Source organism: Alosa alosa, chromosome 16 (genome assembly GCF_017589495.1).
Source record: "Alosa alosa isolate M-15738 ecotype Scorff River chromosome 16, AALO_Geno_1.1, whole genome shotgun sequence".
Lineage (NCBI taxonomy): Eukaryota > Metazoa > Chordata > Actinopteri > Clupeiformes > Clupeidae > Alosa > Alosa alosa.
Window position 1 is genome coordinate 12,205,126 of NC_063204.1, and position 20,566 is coordinate 12,225,691.

General features: G+C 44.9%; 1 protein-coding gene across 1 annotated transcript in view; it reads right to left on the reverse strand.

Moving 5' to 3' along the window:
- Positions 1-20,145, reverse strand: part of grik4 (glutamate receptor, ionotropic, kainate 4) — a 342,198-nt gene extending 322,053 nt beyond the window's left edge. Inside the window, 1 exon segment of the mRNA XM_048265809.1 lies at positions 19,399-20,145. The gene's annotated coding sequence lies outside the window, so the exon portion shown is untranslated.
- Between the last annotated feature and the right edge of the window lie 421 nt (positions 20,146-20,566).

The following is a 20,566-nucleotide window of genomic DNA, read 5'->3' on the forward strand; positions in this document are numbered from 1 at the left end:
CACACACACACACACACACATACACATACACACACATACACACACACACACGCACACACACACACACACACACACACACAAAACAGAAACACCCATACAAACAGACTAATACAAACACACAGAACCAGAACACAAATATGTTAATTCAAGAGCACACACACACTTTCACAAACTCATACATACACTAAATACACACATGCCTAGACAGAGACTCTCTTTCTCTCGCTCACACACACACACTTACTTACACACACACACACACACACACACACACACACACACACACACACACACACACACACACACACACACACACACACACACACACAGTCGCCTCTGGCTGTGGTGGTTAAGCTTGTTAGCCTAATGAAGAGTGCACTGTCACGTTTCTGTCTGCCTTTGCCCCCTAATGCAGACCAGAACAGACCAGACAGCGATGGAACTGGGGACAGCCACTGGGGCACACACACACACACACACACACACACACACACACACACACACACACACACACATACATACACACACACACACACACACACACACACACACACACACACACACACACACACACACACACACACACACACTCCCTGTGACCTCCACCAATCCACAACGTCATTATAGATAGGAAGAGGCGGGGTGAGAAACAGACAGGCTGACTGACGCATAAAGAGAGGAAGAAGAGACAGACAGACTGAGAGAGAGAGAGACGGACTAAGATGGAGACAGAGAGAGAGAGAGAAAGAGAGAGAGAGACAGACAGAAAGACAGACAGAGAGAGAGAGAAAGACAGACAGACTGAGAGAGAGACAGAGAGAGAGACGGACTAAGATGGAGACAGAGAGAGAGAGAAAGAGAGAGAGAGACAGACAGAAAGACAGACAGAGAGAGAGAGAAAGACAGACACACACGAGTGAGCTAAGACACAGAGAGGGAAGGTAAAGAAGACATGCATGAGGACAAGACTCGATCATGTCCACATACTGGCTGAAAAAGCAGCAGTCTTTACAGGCAAAGGAATTGATGGCACAACACACACACACACACACACACACACACACACACACACACTTGTCCAGCCACCGGACTCTCTCTCTCACTCTGACTCACGCCCCACAGGGGAATTATTCACCATCTCTGACATCACGAGGAAAATAACCAGCCAGGAGCAGCCAAGGATGCAAACTGACTCTGGCAACAAAAACACCACAGACACACATACACACACTCACAGCAAATACAGATACACTAACACCTACACACACACACACACACACAGACACACACACACACACACACACACACACACACACACACACACACACACACACACACACACACACACACATCTTCACCTCTCCTCAAGCCAGGACACTCAAGCAGGGTTCTTTACTTTACTTTGACAGCTGTAGATTTCCTTTTTCACACACACACACACGCACACAAACACACGCGCGCGCGCACGCACACACATACTGTACACACACACACACACACACACACACACACACACACACACACACACACACACACACACACACACACACACACACCTACAGCTGTAGAGCTGTAGATTTCCTTTTACACACACTCGCACACCAGGGTTGTGCAAAATTTGAATTGCAATTCTGCTATCTGTTTGCTACCTCAATTGAAATGCAAGTGAAATTCAAGAATTGAATTGGAATTTAAGAGCCAGTTTCAATTCAGTTCTGGAATTTTGCACAACCCTGACGCACACACATACACACACACACACACACCTACAGCGGTAGATTTCCTTTGACCCGACCCCCCAACACACACACACACACACACACACACACACACACACACACACACACACACACACACACACACACACACACACACACACACACACACCTCTGCAGCCCTCCACTGAGTGGTGTTGGTACAGGGAGAACTGCAATCTGAAGAGAGGCGTTTTTGTGGAATAAAGTGATTGGGGTGGAGTGGAGGCTCTGCACAGCACATGTGAACAGACTACTGATGTCATGGTTTGGGCTCTGGCTTACTAGGAATAACTGTGTGTGCGTGTGAGTGTGCATGTGCGCGCGTGTGTGTGTGTATGTGTGTGTGTCTATCTGTTTAAGGGAGAGAAACAGTGAGAGCGTTTGCTCTTATCTCTCTCAGCATGGTGTTTCTTCAGCCATCCGTGTGTGTGTGTGTGTGTGTGTGTGTGTGTGTGTGTGTGAGTGTGTGTGTGTGTTCTGCTTCGGTCCAGCTAACCACAAACAATTATTCACTGTCCACAAGCCGTTGGAAAGAGCAAACAGCACTGTGCTTTTTTTCTGTGCTTTCCTTTCATTTCCTTTTTTTAAAAGCATTTTAAACTATGCAGCTCACAGGCAAAGCTTTCTATTAGTCATACAACACATACTCCAAGTCTAACTGAAGAGCTCTGCTGGAAATCCAAATACATATTACTGTTAAAAAAGCAGCATAAAAGTGTCTTAGTGACACTGACAATTCATTTCCAGTCGGTGATGACGCTATTTTTGGCTTTTCTTGATCCATTAGTACTCTTGCTACCTGCAAGCCATCTATCATAAGGCTACCTTGATTGACACACAATAAGCTGTGTGATACTTTTGCCTTAATCTCAGGTCCATCACTTCATTTCACTTCATTTGGATAATAAAGTATCTTCACGCTGTCTGAGCTCAACTCTTCTTAGAAAAAGTAATTTCAAATGAATGTCTCTTCTTGGTGCTACCCATTCAGGCGGTTAAATGTGGAGAGTTCATTTCTTAATTCAGCACAGATAACCTGTTGAACCCTGAAATACTGAGAGAGAATGTGGAAGAATCCTGCTGTCGACTTCATCGCTGGTAGAAATAAAAAGTTAATAACAGACCTGTTAATAGCGCTCACCCATTTGAAAAGGTATTTTTTAATAGATACCTTTTGTGAGTATCTACACTCACACTCGGATTTGGACTCCGACTTAGATAATACCTGCGGGCATTTTTATATCTGCGTGGGCTCTACAACGGCTCTAAAACTTTAAATGGTCTGAGATTTTCAGTTTTCGTAACTGTCTGAAAGTGATTTTTTTTTTTTTTTTTCATAAGCCTACATACATGCTGTGACTTTGCAACTAATCCTGTGTGACATCTCTTCCAAGTCTAACAGTGTGATGATAGGCCCACCTCTTCTTCCTTCTCTAAATGGGTCTCCTCTAATTGTGTATAACCCAGTGTTCTGCCTACACATTGTACTAGTGTCATAACAATACTTTGCTGACACAAAGTTCCCTTCAGCTTCCCACAGACTGAGAGAGGGATGTGTGTGTATGGGGGTAGTGCGTGTCCCACAGTTAGACTGATACAGGCAGGAAACAGGATGTGATTGAGTGGGAGATGAGATGACTTAGTAATTTACTGACCTCGCTGTGACAGAGGAAAAGAAAAGTGAATTGCTTTGGTGAAATTAAACTGGAAGTAGATGAAACTATGACTAGCTTTCATCAAGGGCCTTTCATCAAGGGTCTCCTGGCTCAGTACTGCAAGTGAAATCAGCCTTTGGAGAAGAGCAGGATGTGTCTAAAAGCTGTCTAACACATTAAATATACGGTACTGTAGAGCAGTCTAAACTCTTAGTCAAATCCAGCACCAAAGCACTTGACAAGATCTGTTCCATTGCCTTCATTCCAAATGCCAATTTGGAGCCATTTAAATCACATTCAATGGAAATTCACAACTAGCAGACAATCGTTTGATAGTTAGACTGTCATTATACACACTGTCATACGTACAGCTTGTTCCCATTCAAACGCTTGACTGATCAAACAAATACACACAATACTGAGATCTGCAGTGCTTACGCAGCTTGAGGAAGCATTCCGTTTGATTGGTTCATTATGTGATAATGTGATGTGATACTGTATGTGACAATCTGCACACTACTGTATCAAACATAGCCGTTTTTTTATGCAGTGTGATGAGACAATCCCACATTAAGCTGATCTGTATACCTAAAACACCACTGTATTAGAAAATTGGATGTAGTTAGTGAAGCAGTGATTATCCCATATAATATAGAGGAATGTATGTTATAATGACATGGAACCTGCTTGGAGTATAACTGCCCTGAATACAGCAGTGAGATGCCTATAAAACAGGAATTGAAAGAGCCAATCATTTTTGTGTATAGAAAGCAGGCAAACAGTCACATATATCTATGAGACAATTTTCTCCTGTAGTTTGCTGAAATGCTTTTGGATGTTTCAGATGCCTCAAACACCAGAATCAATTTAGCATCTCTGTGAACCAACAATTTCCTTCTCTCGTGAATAGTCCTAAACATTTGGTCAGCTGAAAACCTCAAAATCACTATGTTTGGAAACACTTGCTGGTAGAGATCTTTAAATGGTGGCTTGGCAAAACATATTTCAAGTCTTTGAACGTATTTGCCAATCTAGGCCAGCTTACACACACACACACACACACACACACACACACACACACACACACACACAAACACACCATACGCACACACACACACACACACACACACACACACACACACACACACACACACACACACACACACACACACACACACACAGTAATAGAAAAAGGTCAACATATAATACTACCCACTACGGACATGCCCAAGGCTGCTATTCCGTAGGCCACAAACACAAGCCATACTGTTGCGCATCGCAGGCAGCAAGATAAACCAGAGCTTATCCTTGAGCTTTGCTCTGATCCATGGGTCACTCTCACCCTCACACACACACACACACACACACTCACACACATGCATGCACGTACGCATACACAAACACAAATACAAACCCACACATTGACACCTCTCCCCTCGCCACACACACACACACACACACACACACACACACATACACACACACACACACTCACACTCACACTCACACTCACACAATATACACCACCGACCATACATAGTAATTGCACCACAGGATTGCATTGCAGCCTTGTGTTTGTAGAAGAGATAACCCTTAAGCCTGGAGAGGCCACTCAGACGGCAAACATGTTATTATGAGGGGGCAGGACGCCACGGCCACTGCAGCTCTACCTGGCCTTCTGCACACGCACCCGTGTGTGTGTGATGTGGTGATGTGGTGTGAGAGAGGTGGAGGGGTCAGGGATGGGGAGGGGTGCTGTGGAATGAGAGTGGTCGGAGTAGAGGGGGGGTGTTAAGGTTGGGGAGAAGCTGACTAGAAGACAGGTGGAGAGGTGATGATCTGATTTGTGATTGATATGGAATGGAACTGGAGCAGGGTGTGTGTGTGTGGGGTGGAGCTGGGAGAGTGTGTGTGTGTGTGTGTGAGAACGATGAGGAACTAGAGCGTGGGGGTTATATGTGGTGCTGCTAGAAGGTGATGTGGAGTGAGGATTGGGGGTGTTGGCTGCTGGCCACTGAGGCTTATGGGACTTCAGTACCATGCTTGTGTGTGTGTGTGTGTGTGTGTGTGTGTGTGTGTGTGTGTGTGTGTGTGTGTGTGTGTGTGTGTGTGTGTGTGTGTGGGTTAGGGAGCTAAAGGACATGGATTTGGCACCCCCTAGACAGCTTATCTGCTCAAGACTCAACTTATAATAACAGGAGCCAGTGACCTTTTAGGTGTCCCTTCACACAGCAGGCCAACGGCTGCTCCTACAGACAAAGAAAGTCTACTTTTTAAAACTAATCTAGTCTAATTCCCTAATTTCTTATCGCCTGCCTCACATAGGGGCCATATAGACAGTTACAAATTACTAAAGCCAACTCACTTATTCAACTTCAGTAAACTCAACTCACTATGAGGACAACTCACACAATACACTGAGGGAAATAAAGACATTTATGCCAAGTGACAGTGATGTCTGAGTGCGCACGTACGCAAGTGTGTGTGGTGTGTGTCTTGGCCTTTACACACAGCTCCTGTCAGCATCTTTATTCTCCAGGTGAGGGACACATAACACCCCTGCTCTACCTGAGAAAAGCAGGTGAGTGTCTGGGGCTTTGTCTCCTCAGCAGGTTGTCTTTCCCCATCAGTGAAGTGCTCACACGCTCAGGGTCTGGGCCTAAGCTAGCGGAGGGCTTATGGACCTTCAGCACCATGGACAGCGCCACAAAGGCAATGGACTATACACACAGAATAAGGAATAGGGCTGAAACAATGAATCTAAGTAATCAATTAGTTGTCAACTATTATTACTATTACTAACTTAAATTTATTGCAGACTATTTCGGTAATTGGTTTGTGCCATTTTTTTCATCCAAGAAAGTACTTCTTGTTTTGATAGCTCATGGAGGGTTTCATTTAAAGGACACAAACATCCCTACCTCACACTTGCCTGTCCCTTTACATAAAGGAAACAGCTGTCCTTTAATGACGACCCATTACTGTGCCATGCCACAGGATACACGAGGAATTGAATGACTATTTAATTACACTGATTCCTATTACAAGTCCACTCTTGCCGTGCCATTTTAATGCAAATACATAAAGGCTGTGGACAGTTATCTTTTTTTTTGCACTGAGGCGGAAATAAATGCTGCCTTTTTCAGGCGCCACTTCATTAGCATGCGCACGTTAGCGCACCTTAAACCCCAGAGGCTCTTCCTCAGGCAGGCCCATTCATCTGTCCTGTCCCCGCACCAACACCACTCCCCTTCACTCCCTCTCGCTAGCCCTTGCTCGCGCTCCACAAGTGCTTTAAAACCAGCCATGTAGATTTTGCTGAGGCTATGAATGCGAGTTTCGGTGCATAATGGAGGTTGGGGGGTGGTGGGGGGGGGGGTTGTAGAGAATGTCCATTCTGGTTTGGATGTCCACATTTAGGATTCAATGAATCTTTCATTTACACCAAAGCGTAACCTGACTAGTCAAAGCCATGCAGGAGACAACAGATGTTGGACATGAATGTCAGAACAGAAACATTTTTCATTCAGACATTACATAAAGAGGATGACATGCAGAGACACACTACACACACGGAAAGAACAAAGAGCTGAACAGAAAAGAGCTTTAAATGTAAATGATATCCCATTGTGTGACTGCATAGACCCATAACAAAGCTGTTGGCACTTCAGCCTGCATCCAAATGACTCATAGAAGGACTTCACTCTTGAGTGAAAGAAATGATGCACATAAGATGTTTTTTTTCATAAACATGTTTTTTCAGCTATGGGTACTGTGCAAAATGTGTAATAAAGGCTGGTAAACTGAACTGGTAAGGCCTGGTAAACATCATGTCAAACTTCAGATGGCTGGTAAACTGAACTATTCTATAAACATCATGCCATAGTTCAGAACATGCAGTCATATACTGTATGTTTTCTTTATGGAACTTCAGCATCACATTCAAGGAAAAAATAACTATTTATTATTCATATATGTGGGTTCTCCCTGTGGAACAAAAATAGAACAACGTCAAAAAAGCAATGCTGAATATGGTATTCCAGGAACACAATCCTAACTCAGACAGCAAACCAAACCTGTGGTCCTGTGAGAAATCTGTACAGCTATTTCAAATGCTACACAGAGAGCAAATCAGAGCACCTTTGGTCACATTATGCCGTGTAAAGCAATCAGGAGTTGAGCACCAGATTAGGCAGGCGGGTTTCTGGTATCAGATCTGCTCCTGTAACCCTCACTGGCGAGCGGGTGAATACTGATTCAGTCACTCCCTCCTCCTAAGCCACGGGAGAAATCTCACAGCCTCGGCGCAAGGACATCCTCCAGCGAAGATAATCATAAGCCATATCTCCTATCAGCCAGGCTGAATGACATTATTAAAGAAGAAAGTTGGGACATTTCCTGCACTCTATACCTCAGAGACCTCCTGCCCAGCGACTGCCAATCCCTGGAGGTGACTTCCCTCTCCCCATGTCCGGCTCCTGTGTCAGCCAATTAGAATAAAATAGCAGCCGTTCTCTTTCAATGCAGTAAAACTCTCCTAGGGTTAGTTGTCAGGGGATTGATATGCTAGGGTGAGAGGAAATAGCGCTGACCAGCTCACATGCACCGCTTGGTGACAGCTCATTATCTAAAGAAACAGAAGGAAAAATAAACAGATGAGGAAGAGGAAGGTTATGATGACGATGGTGACGAAGATTAACAACAACAACAACAACAACGATGAGGTAAGCAGCAACAACAGCAGCAACGATGCAGGGCATCAGTATCCATTAATCTTTCCACCAATCAGAGTGAGTTGTTGATAAAAAGCCTCCCTGACAAATGTGCTCCATTTGTGTTGGCTGGGTTTGCCTGTGAGGCCCTGAGCTGGGCTGGCTGTTTACAGGGACACTGCTGCCGGGGCAACAGACACACAGACACACACACAGACAGTCGACGGCAGCTCAGCTCAGCCCAGCACACCTCTGATGGTGGAGAGGGTGCACCAGCAAGGGGAGAGGCAGGTACTATAAGAAAACTAAGGAGAACTTGCAAGAACCAGAGAGAACATGTGTAAAACACAAAGAATATATGGGAACCACTGTGAATTTGTGAGAACCACTGGGAACATTTAAAAAACAAAGAGGATATGAAAACCCCAAAAAGATACAACGAGAGACACAAAAAGGTCAAGAGGGAACCATGAAGAACACATGCAAACCCAAAGGGACATGTAAGAATCACATCTCAGAGTCTCAGAGAAGCCCAAAAAGAATCATAAAGAACATGTAAGAATCACATCTCAGAGTCTCGGAGAAGCCCAAAAAGAATCATAAAACATGTAAGAATCACATCTTAGTACGTTCAGACTAAGCGTCTTTTTCTGACACAAGAAGTTGTGCAGACCGCTTTTCAGTTTGAAAAAAAAGCTGCCATCATATTGTTCCAAAAAGCAGCCGGAAGCGTCTTTTTGCAATAGACAAATTGACTAACGTTACGTGTGGGTACAAAATGTCGCGGAAGAGAAAACTCATTGCTTTTGGTATGTTATGGTAAAGTTGTGAAGTCATGTCAAACAATTCCCTATGCTCAGACACTAAAACGAGTCTCTCGACCGGTGTTCTGTCACCTTCTCCATTTTTGACTTGGTTGTCATGGGAAACCACAGGTCTCGGTAATCTGATTGTGATTGGTCGCCTGTAAAAAAGACAGCATGATGTGTGACGTTTTTCCGCTAGAAGTTGAACATTTCTCAACTTCTGAGCTGCAGAAAAAGACGGTTGCAGTCGCGTTTTAAAAGAAGCCGACGACTTTTCTGAAAACACGGTCTACTCCATAGGGTTGTAATGTAAAACGGACGCCGGCAGCTGAGAAAAAAAGACGCTTAGTCTGAACGTACCCTTAGTCTCACAGAAGCCCAAAGAGAACCATAAGGAACATGTTAGAATCACATCTTAGAGTCTCACAGAAGCACAAAGAGAACCATAAGGAACATGTTAGAATCACATCTTAAGAGTCTGGGAGAAGCCCGGAGAGAGAGTGCAGGGTGGGGAAGTAAGGTGAGCAGTGGTGGGAGAATGGGGACGAGCTGCTGATGACTCAGTGGGGATTGATGCACAGCAGCAGAAGCAAAGGGAGGAACAAGGACATTTGCATATCAAAGTGGCATTCGGCGCTCAGAGGGCTTGCTCACAGGCTCACACAGACGACTGATCCCAATACGCAGCTCGCTTTCAGACGAGCGTAAAAACGTACAACAGGAAAGCTGCCTCATCAGTGCACAACAGATGTGCCATGTTGTCATCTTAAACCATTATGGACAAAACACGTCACTTATCATTAATGAAATCAAACCGTTCCCAGGCAGCTGACATTAAATGTAAACACATCAAATGAAACCATTCCATTGGCCGTTACCACCCCCTTCCATTTGACAAGCCTAATAATTTGTAGAATATTGTGAAAACATAAACTTGAGGCACTAAAAGTGCAGCAACATCAATAAAGCGGGGGCCTCTGGCGGGCAGTAAAGCATGAATGGGCCGCGGAAATTGGGACATCTCTAATGGCCGCTGCTCTAAGGCGAGACCTTCAGCTGCCATTTCACAGCTCCTCTGGGCCAGCTTGAAGCGGCCGGATTATGGAAAGGTTAAACGAGATCATTTTGTCTGATGCTCACACTCAAGCTTTCCCGCAGGACCCTCCAGGCGGGAAGCCCACTTTCGGAGCAGAGACTGGCCCTGCTGTGGGCCAAATATGGCTCCGATCTGGCCCTGATCTGGCCTGGCTCTGCGTCAGGAAGCAACCATGTCTCAAGCAGTATCACAGCTTTGGGCCAAGGAGATGTCTCGCAACACCAGGTACAAACAAGCGGAAAAACACTGCCTGGGTTTTCAGTGAGAATCTGGAAACTTCTAGGCCTTGATAGAGAATACAGAAAAACAATGACTCTACAGATTACAGCATAACAGAGGACTATGGAACACTATAGTATTACAGAAAATGACAGTTTTCAAGAGTACAGAGCCTGAATCTCCCACACAGAATGAGCTTGCCGGAACAGCCTGTCAGTCCCAGCGCTGTAGGTGACAGCATCAAAGCTCTCGGCACTTTCCCTCATGATGAAGTCAGCTGTTCTTTGTGCTGTGTGTGTTTGTGTGCGTATGTGTGTGTGTGTTTGTTCAGACCCTGCCTATTCAGCAGACCCTGGCCTTGGGATGCCTAACCAATGGCCATATTCTCCGACTTCATATTGACACTTTACAATGGGGGAGGTACAAAGATGTCTGGTCAGTACAAAATGGAGTGAAAGGATGAACTAAACAAATAAAAACACACTAAATCTATTCAGAGCAATAGAATCCAATACTCTCTGTTCCTCTATTGCTTATCAGTTTCCACTCGCCAGTATCACTAAGTTAGCCTAGAAATCTAGACGCACCCTAGCGGCGGCAAATTAATTTGCTCAGTCTGTACGTCTAGTATCGAACCATAGGAATTTCTATTGGCTTAACACCGTGGATGTTCTCCAATCACAGCGCTCTATTTCGTTGGAGAGTCTTAACAGGATAACGACATCCTGCGACGGTGAACAACAAGGAAGGTGGCTATGGCGAACGAAGAGCGGTTGTTTGAATCGGCGCTGGCCAACTTTGGAGGAGTTGGACTTGTGCTTTTCTTCAAAGTAGAGCAACACAATGCACTTAAGTCATTCCTTCGAAGAAGGATGTATTTGCCGCTTTGCCGACCCGGATGTCGGATATGGTCAAATGGCGCTGGCCTGTGCATGCCTAGGCAGTTTGAAAGACAATTCTCTGCCCCCCTTGGATTAAGCAGGTGAATGATTAGATTCCAGACTATACATTTCAATGATATAGGATGGCCATGAGGCTATCACTAAGTCCCATTTCTGCCAAATTGCACCTGGAGGATCCACAGCATGTCTACATGGTAAAGTTCCCACAATGCACCAAAAAGAGGGTGAACTCAAGCAATGGGCCGTTTCTATATTTATACGCGTTCCCTTTTTCCACATGGATGTTTGCCTGATGAGGAGCAGATGGGGCGAAACATCACACGTAATGAGTGGAAGCCTGCCCTCTCCTCTCCTCTCTTCTCCTCTTGTCTCCACAGTATGCATCTCTCTCCTCTCTCTCTCTCTCTCTCTCTCTCTCTCTCACTTTCTCTCTCTCCATCCGCAGCCTGATCAGAAAGGGAAAACCTCTGAGGGACGAGGGCAGCTGTAGCTCATGTTAACCCCAGGCCTCTCGAAGCCACATGACCCCCACACACACACACACACACACACACACACACACACACTCTCTCTCTAACACACTCTCTCGTTCTAACACACACAAAAATACCCACCCCCCACACACAAACACAGCCAAAAAGCTACGGAGACCAAATAAGCTCTTTTACAAACAAAAGACTCTCTCTGGAGGTATGGCTAAGTAAACATTCTCTTTTATCAGGACAGGGCCACAAAGAGATCTGCATGAGACTGCTGTCATGGCAACAACTGTTGGTACAGTGGTGTTGAGGCCGAGGACGATGAAAGTGACTTTGATCCAATCTGATGAGGCAACAAACCACACTTTCATAAAGCGCTCAGTAAAAGAGGTACGAAGCCATCAGCTCAGGTGGATGCAGGCTAAACAGCCAAGTCTAATAAGGAAACATGAATGAGAAATCTCAGCAAACTAATAGGGGAAAAAAAATCTGCCAACATCAACATCCAGCACAACCTCTGTGACAGACAGACCTTCCATGAACTATGCCTTTGTAATGTGAAATTACACAGCAGCCACTGCAGCTCTCGCTGCGAGCAGGCTGGTTGTAAATCTGGGTAAACTGAAACTGCTCTGCATACATTATTGATTCTATGGCTGGGGGACTGAGCCTGCCTCACTGCATAGCGATAAGGCTCAATGAGAGGCTGAGATATGAGCCATGAGAAGGCTGTCTGTGAGGACCACATGACCTTTCTTGCGGCCATCGATTCCCCCTCGCAAATTAATAGCATGCGTAGCATATGGACATCTGCATATATTGAGCACGCTCTTATAAACTGTATGGATTTTCTCACTTGAAACTGGCAACAAGCTTTTAAAAGAGTGAGTGAACTGGACACCATACTCAAACAGCATCACTACCACCACCACCACCTCTACTGCACCTGTGCGCTGTGCTCCTCTTTTATGCCTCTCTTAATGATTTTAATAAAGTGTCTGACAAATCACCATGCAGCGATGAACCCGTGAATTAAAGCAATACAACAATTCACACCGGTTTAATTAGAGTCATATTCCTGTGCCTTTAATTATCTTCTGAAAAGTGCTTGGCTATCTATTAAGTTGCGTTTTTAATAGGCACGGAGCCCATTATGGCTATAGTTAAACTCCAAAGGCCTCTGTAAAATGAACTTCCTACCTTCTGTGTCCACATACACTGAGTGCACTAGCCCCCTTTACATAGAGCTCTGAGACTGCTTCAGGGATTAATATTTATCAGTTTAATCACTCGTTAATTATCTGAAAGGCCCTTCAGTTCCTTCAGGGTACACAAATACTCCATGCATTTCACAGAATCGAGTGTTTTACGAGGTCGTTTAACATTAATTCAGGATTACTCACTATAAACCATGACTATCCCTTGTTGTGTGTGTGTGTACTTCAGATTAATCTTTCAAAGGTCATCAATCACTGCAAACAAAAACAAACTTGACTTTAGAAGTCAAGAAGGCTGCCCATGCGTCCCATGCAGTGACCACAAGCATAGCCCTGTCACAATATATTAATTAAAAACTGCTTCTACACTTGGGCAAACGATGGCATCTCTGCTGGGGGAACTGGCAGATTGGTGGCCTGAGCTAAGCAGGACTCAGAGGCATCTGGACTCTCACTGATAGCATATGACACAAATGAGTCCAGATGCATTTGGGCCCTCCTGCTGGCCACAGGTCACCAATCATAATATCAGTGTACGACATTGGTATCGGCAGATAACCAGATAGCTTAAGAAATGTATTTTCGGCATCTGCTGGCAGAGCTGTGTCTACAACAAACAGGCCATCACAATAAAGGCAAATGGCTCATTCTAGTAAGGAAAGACCCTTAAAGACAATACAAAAGGGACCCAGCCGTAGCGCAACTGGCTGGGGCACCGTACGCCGGCGACCCGGGTTCGATTCCCGCCCCGTGGTCCCTTCCGGATCCCACCCTGACACTCTCTCTCCCACTCACTTCCTGTCATTCTCCACTATCCTGTCAATTAAAGGCATAAAAGCCCAAAAAAATATACTTAAAAAAAAGAAAATACAAAAGATGTGTATATATCGGTATCGGCATTAACAATCTGCAAAATGAGTTAGAAAATATTGAATATATCGAATATCAGCAACAATCTAATATTGTACATCCTTAATCTGAATTGATAGCATATGACGCGTACAAGCTCACCGCGTAATCCAGGGTAAAACACAAAACAAATGAGTGGCATCTTCCCTTACACACACACATATACACCTCACACAGACACACACACAAGATGAGTGGCATCTTCCCTTCCAGGTACAGCCTCCAGTAGTGAGCCTCTAGCAGTCAGAGTTGATTCCCGTCTATATCTTTTAGATATGATGGACTGACTGAACGTACACACTGTTCCAAACAGCTGTGGAAGAATACTCTTCAATATTGAGCTAAACACGGCACACAGTACAAATCAACACTGGTTCACTCTGGGGAAAGATATGGATATCTTAGGCAGCCATGCTCTCAGGCAGTCTGCCCCACCACTTCTCCATCATTAACTCTTCCCATCTATGGAAACCTTCCAAAGCCTACGCTTTTCTCTCTCTCTTCAGACCTATTTGGTTCATTCCTTCGGAGGACATCAAATACTTATCCATCTACAACAGAAAAACACAAAGCAGCTAGCCGCTAGCTGACTGCCACCAGGTCAATGCGTGTGGTGTAAATCACACTGCTTCAATAATCTGGGCACAAGGTCAGCTGCTGTGGTCTTGGGCTTTTCATTCGGCCCTTTTGTTTTCCATAGCCAAGGTCCTGGGTTCAGATCAAAGTCCTTTAGGCAAGTGAGTCCCTCGGCGGCCATATTGAAATTTGCAACGCACTTTGGGCACTTATCAGGCATCTATTTCGGGCAGAACTGCGCATGTGCAGGGCTTCACAACACCAACCTCGCTCCAGCGGCGAGATCATATCAAATGAGTATGATGTATTCACAACACACAACATGATTGACACAATGTATTCACACGTCGACTTTTAGCCGTGGAAGGGGCGGGATATGTGTAGACAACTGCCATATTGGTGTTACAAACTAATCCCATGCCTTTCTATGGAGGATTTTTTGAGTGCCGTGTCTCCTCAATAAAACATCTCTGGTTCAAACTTCAAGGTGAACCTGTTCAATGTCAAATATACTGTGGTATTTGTTATCTTTTTATATATAGAATAGAAACATTAATCGCAAACTTGTCATTCTTAGCAGATTTGTTTGACAAGAGCTTGAGTTTCGCACTAATGGAAAAAAAAAAACCTCAAAACTAAGTGCTTACATGTCACATTCACATGCTTGACCTCATCCTCTTTTTCACGCAAGGACGATGTGAAAAAGAAAAACATTCATGTACCTTATCCACATGTTTATGTAGTGAAACTGAAAAAGGAAGGTAGTTCAGAGATGCTCTGATATGGCCAGAAGTGGGTTTAGTGGTGAAACACTGAACAGTTACGTAATTAGAACTTTGTGGCTCATTAGGCCTAGACTACTATGCCTGACTGGAGGATAGCAAAACCACACAGCAAGAGCAAAGCCCAAAAACAGCTAATTGTTGGCATTTAGCCAAAGTTTATGGCTCCCATTAGTATACAAGCAGACGGCAGTTTACTAAGGAGCTTCACTTTGGCAGGAGATTTCATCTCGTTCTTTACATTCTAATTCTTTACCTCAAACACACTTCTTTTGTGCTACAATGTCTGCTAACAATGATTAGAAAAGCCTTATGTACCTAAATGTACATAAATGTAGACATGCCCACACACACACACACATACCCATGAATGTACATGGAGGATGTAGAAATACACTAACACATACACATTTCAAATTGGACTCAAATGGACGCAAGACACGGCTTTTCCCAGTCATACTATCAGCCCTGGCCAGTGCCCTGCTGGTGTCCCATGCTGGTAAATGAGCTCGGTGAGTGTCCTTGTGTGTAATGTGCGGAGCGTGCTGGCGCTCCCAGAGTGAGCGATAAGACACAGCATGCTGGTTAACCTTCACTCTAACGGGGGAATCTGTCCCTGGGTGGCCAATCCATCAATTGATCAAGCACACAATGAGATCATGCATCTTACTTCTCCCGTCTGTCAGCGGCAGCAATTTGCACCATATACATATGTAGCTTATGCATGCCTAGCAGCAATTCACAGCCTTTTCATTGTAACATTTAAAAAACGCTGCCAATTCAGTTCTATTCCACCTGCTTCCAGGTCTGCGTGCCTCTTCACAGTCAATTTCCCCCAAGCTTTGGATACTTCTTTTCCTTAAAAAAAAAGCAATTTGACATGAAATGTGTTTGAGGGTGTTATGCCCCTGCTGCTGTTGATGAGGGCTGAAGTCCTGTTTTGCATGACAGTGTTGTCAGCCTGGTTCAGAGGAGCGTTTGAAGCCTGTGCTGTGGGAGACGAGGAGAGGCGAGGAGAACAGGAGGGCTCTGTTCAGGGGGGGAACCTTGAGCTAACGGCTAACCTGCTGCACACACAGAGGCAGCTTTATGAGTGAGCGCGGGGTCAAGAGACCTGTGAGAGGAGAGATGCCCTGGGTATGGACGACTGAAATGCTAATTAATCAGGTGGCAGTGTATTACATAAAATGTCATTAGCCTATACAAAAGTGTGTGTGTGTGTGTGTGTGTGTGTGTGTGTGTGTGTGTGTGTGTGTGTGTGCTTGGGGGAAGGAGAGAAGCAGACTGCATATGAGCTTAAAACCATAAGAGCAGAACCAGAGGGTAAAAGAGAGAGTGACAAAACAAGAGAGAGAGAGAGAGACATAGAGAGAGAGACAGAGAGACAGAAAGAGAGAGAGAGAGAGAGAGAGAGAGAGACAGAGAGAGAGAGAGAGAGAGAGAGAGAGAGAGAGAGAGACACTGGTTCAGCGGAAGTCGGCAGCCCCAGCCACAGTGCAGCAGCAGGCTGGTTATGCAGCAGCGCTCTGCTGGGCTGGGGAAACAAATTCAAAGAGCTGTGAAGCACACAAGCCAGTGGCCACCCACAGGAAATGTCACTGTGTTAACGACCACAGACTGACACGGTGGCCTTCTGCGTCGAGGGGAGAGTGTGCGCAAGAAGAGAACCTGCCGCGCCACGCTACCTGCGCGAGCCTTCAGACTATCAGTGACTATACGCGACTGACGGACGACCTGCGGGGTCTCCTCACCTCCCAACGGCTTAAAGCAGCGGTCTCCAACCGCCGGGCCGCGGCCGACATTCCTAACCGGGCCGTAGCCTACGACAAGAGTTAAAAAAAAAATGCATGCAAACTAAATAAACTCAATTTAATTCGCAATAATGTCACATTCGCAATAATACCCACTGATGATGCTGAGCCAGATACCTCAAAGAAAAAGAAGGGGTCATTCAATACGAAATATGACGAGTCATATTTAAAATATGGTTTCGCAGAGACCGGTGACTCGCATGCACCAAGTCCTTTGTGTGTGGTATTTGGCGATAAGTTGTCAAACGAAGCAATGGAACCATCAAAGCTAATTCGACATCTAGAGTCCAAGCATCCTACACTTAAAGACAAACCCCTTGAGTTCTTTGAGCGTAAGAAACGCGAGCAAGAAGGACAAAAAACTAGTGCGTAAAGCAACCACATCGGTGAACGTGGCTGCGCTAAAAGCCTCATAGTGGCTAGTCGGATTGCTAAATCTAAGAAGCCCTTTACTATTGGGGAAGAGTTAATTCTGCCTGCTGGTAAAGGCATGTGCAATGAACTCCTTGGGGAGGCTGCAGCTAAAAAAATAGCTCAGGTACCGCTTTCTGCAAGCACTGTCCATAGGCGAATTGGTGATATGTCAGAGAATATTGAGGCACAGTTGTTAGAGAGGGTGAATGGGTCACCGTGGTACGCTATCCAAGTTGGTTGGTTGCAGGTCACTGGCCAGAGTGCTTGAGTTGCGAGAGCCGCTACAGACCGTCACCGTTTGCTGCATATTTTAGTGATGAGGGCTGGGTGTCAAAACTCGCTTACCTGTGTGACATATTCGGGATGCTTAATGACCTCAACCTGTCACTGCAGGGGAGAATGACGACTGTCTTTAAACTGGCAGATAAAGTCGCATTTAAAGCCAAGCTTGATTTGTGGGTACGATGAGTGGATCGGGGTGTATTTGATATGTTCCAAACAGTAGTGGGGGTTTTGGGAGAGACTGAGGCAGGGCCCTTTCTCTCGCAGCTGGTGCGCGATCACCTTGTTGCGCTTTCAAATGAGTTTGAGCGTTACTTCCCATCCTCCAAACATCTACGGCAAACCAATGTGTGCGTCTGCAACCCATTTGTCAATATCCCGAATAGTCCTAACTTGTCAGCGCAGGAGGAAGAGCAGTTGATCGAAATTGCAAATGACGGTGGTCTTAAGAGTGTGTAGGCTATGAGGAAACCTCTCTGGCGGGTTTTTGGATGAAAACCAAAGCAGAATATCCCGATAGCCGTAAAAGCGCTGAAAACGTTGCTACCATTTCCCACCACGTATCTATGCGAGGCCAGGTTTTCGGCAATGACAGCAACTAAACCAAATTGCGCAATCGACTGGACATTTCAAACACACTGAGGGTGTCACTGTCTTCCATCACCCCCAGATGGAACCTTCTTGTTGCAGGGAAACAAGCACAGGGCTCCCACTGATTATATTCGTAATGCACGTTTAGTTCCGATGTCCCACGAGACAAATCCCCTCCTTCAAATAACTTGAAATATGATGTCAAATAAAATATGTTTAAATTGGGGATAATTTTCTTCAACGCTGTACTTGTGTCAAGTGATTTGACCCCTTCTTTAAAATCTGAGAGCTGTCAAAGCTACCACTCGTGCGTAAACATTTCACACATTTTCACTGTGAATAGCAGCCTAATGAATGGAGGCATTGCGTGTCACGCATCAGGCTCTTGCGTAAGCCCCACAGAAGGCCATATGCAAGGTCAGCTGTTTGGAGGTGGGCTGAATTACAGCTAATTGACTTGGTAACATTCCACCTGCACGTCTTGTTCAATATAAGAGGGCCTCAGCATCTTGTTTTATGAAGTCGTCAGTTTAAGTGTTAAGTTTTATCTATCTATCTATCTATCTATCTATCTATCTATCTATCTATCTTCCACTATTAAATGTACCACATTTAATGGGGTCGTCGTGTGTGTGTGACAGAGAGAGAGAGAAGCGAGAGTGAAGACTTCGTTTTAGTTTTGAACCAAATGTAATGGCCTGCGCAATGTTTACAACCAGTTTACCGAATCATTAAACCGGAACTGCTTCTAACACTAGACATACCTAGACCACAGACGCATTCCAACAAGTTCTTCAACAGAAAGGGTCGCCTACCCAAAATCATGAGCAAAGAGGTCTAAACAGATTGCTATGCAAAACCAGTGACTGTGCTCATTAGGTTAAGCATTCACAGACTTTTGCCATCCCTGTGAGAAACGAGACGGGACTAGATTTACCTCCATTCCACTTTTCAAATTAAGCATCTGAAAATCTCTCGTGTGGTGCGACATAGGCTACACCATCATAGATAAAAGCCACGCGCGAAAACGTCATTTGTTTGATCACTAAGATGCCTAGTTAATGGTAGTTAACTTGCTATAATTCAGTGACCGGTATTGCCACAAAACCAAAACCTCAAAATCATTTTTTTCATTGTCTGTGTGTCGCAAACTCCACTCTCCACACGAGCAGTGCAGCAAGTCACCTTACCTGGCTCTCTGTCATCCGTTGGAATGGTGCTTCAGAATCGTTTCCCCTCGTATCTCTAACACAATTTTACTCTAAAGGTTGTCTTTGGAAAACGAATCTGTCAGGTGGCGTCAGGGTAAAAAGACTAGAGAATCCTTGTGTGCTTTGTCGTTGAGGAGTATCGTCTCCACACGTCCCCACTCTCCTGCCCTAAAGCTCTCACTGCTTCAAGGATAGGTTTGAAAATCCGCAAGGAAAAAAAGATATAGGCTATAACACTTTAAAAAGACAGCGCATAAAACCCGTACTCATAAATAGACCCGGTTGCTGCCGTTATCACGGGACATTAGCGAGCTGAAAATCCGCATCCAAACAGTTGGAAGTGCTGGGTTAATTCCTTTTTTCCTGTGATATGTGACAATGATTAATTTAGTCCAAATCCGATATGTTTTCGTTCTTTCACCCCCTCCTGATCCTCTTCGAATGGTTAAAACACGCTGTAAATATTTGCATCTAGTCACCTCAGACCAGACCAGAAGGCTGATTTTCCTCCCTCGCGCTTAGTTGAGAGAGAGAGATGAGAACGGCTCCGGGGAGGAAACCGAAAAGGCAGAGCTCGTTGACATCTACCCGTACAGAAGGCAGTAGTTTACTATTTAAAAACTAAAACAGAAGATCAACAACTCATCCGATTGTGTTTTAATATAACTACAAGAACACGACTACATTCGAAAACATCCTGAATGCCCCCGATAGACCTTTACGAAGTGAAACGTCTCGCCTAGTCAGGCAGTGCGTTGGCGCTGTACAGTCACTGTGAACTGTCCAAGCCGCACTCGGCTCATTACAGCAACCATTCACAGGTGCTTGCCAGAATGATCAGTACATCTACATGTGAGCTATAACTATGTCTGAATTAAGGATTTTTTTTCCGAATCCCATAGGATACTCTGTTTTGAACGTTCAGTAGTACTATGCCGATTTTAAAATAACGGGTAAATACTGAGTGGATTGTTAATCACGCATTGATTGACAGTTTTAATGGTCATTTAAATGGATCTGAAAGTGTTGGTGAAGCTGTTTGCCACGGCAGAGTTGGTATGTGTGGCGCAATAATAGAGGTGTTCAGAACAGCTAGGGATGGAAGCTGGGAGTAGCCTATGCTGCAGCACATGGTTTCCAAATGTAT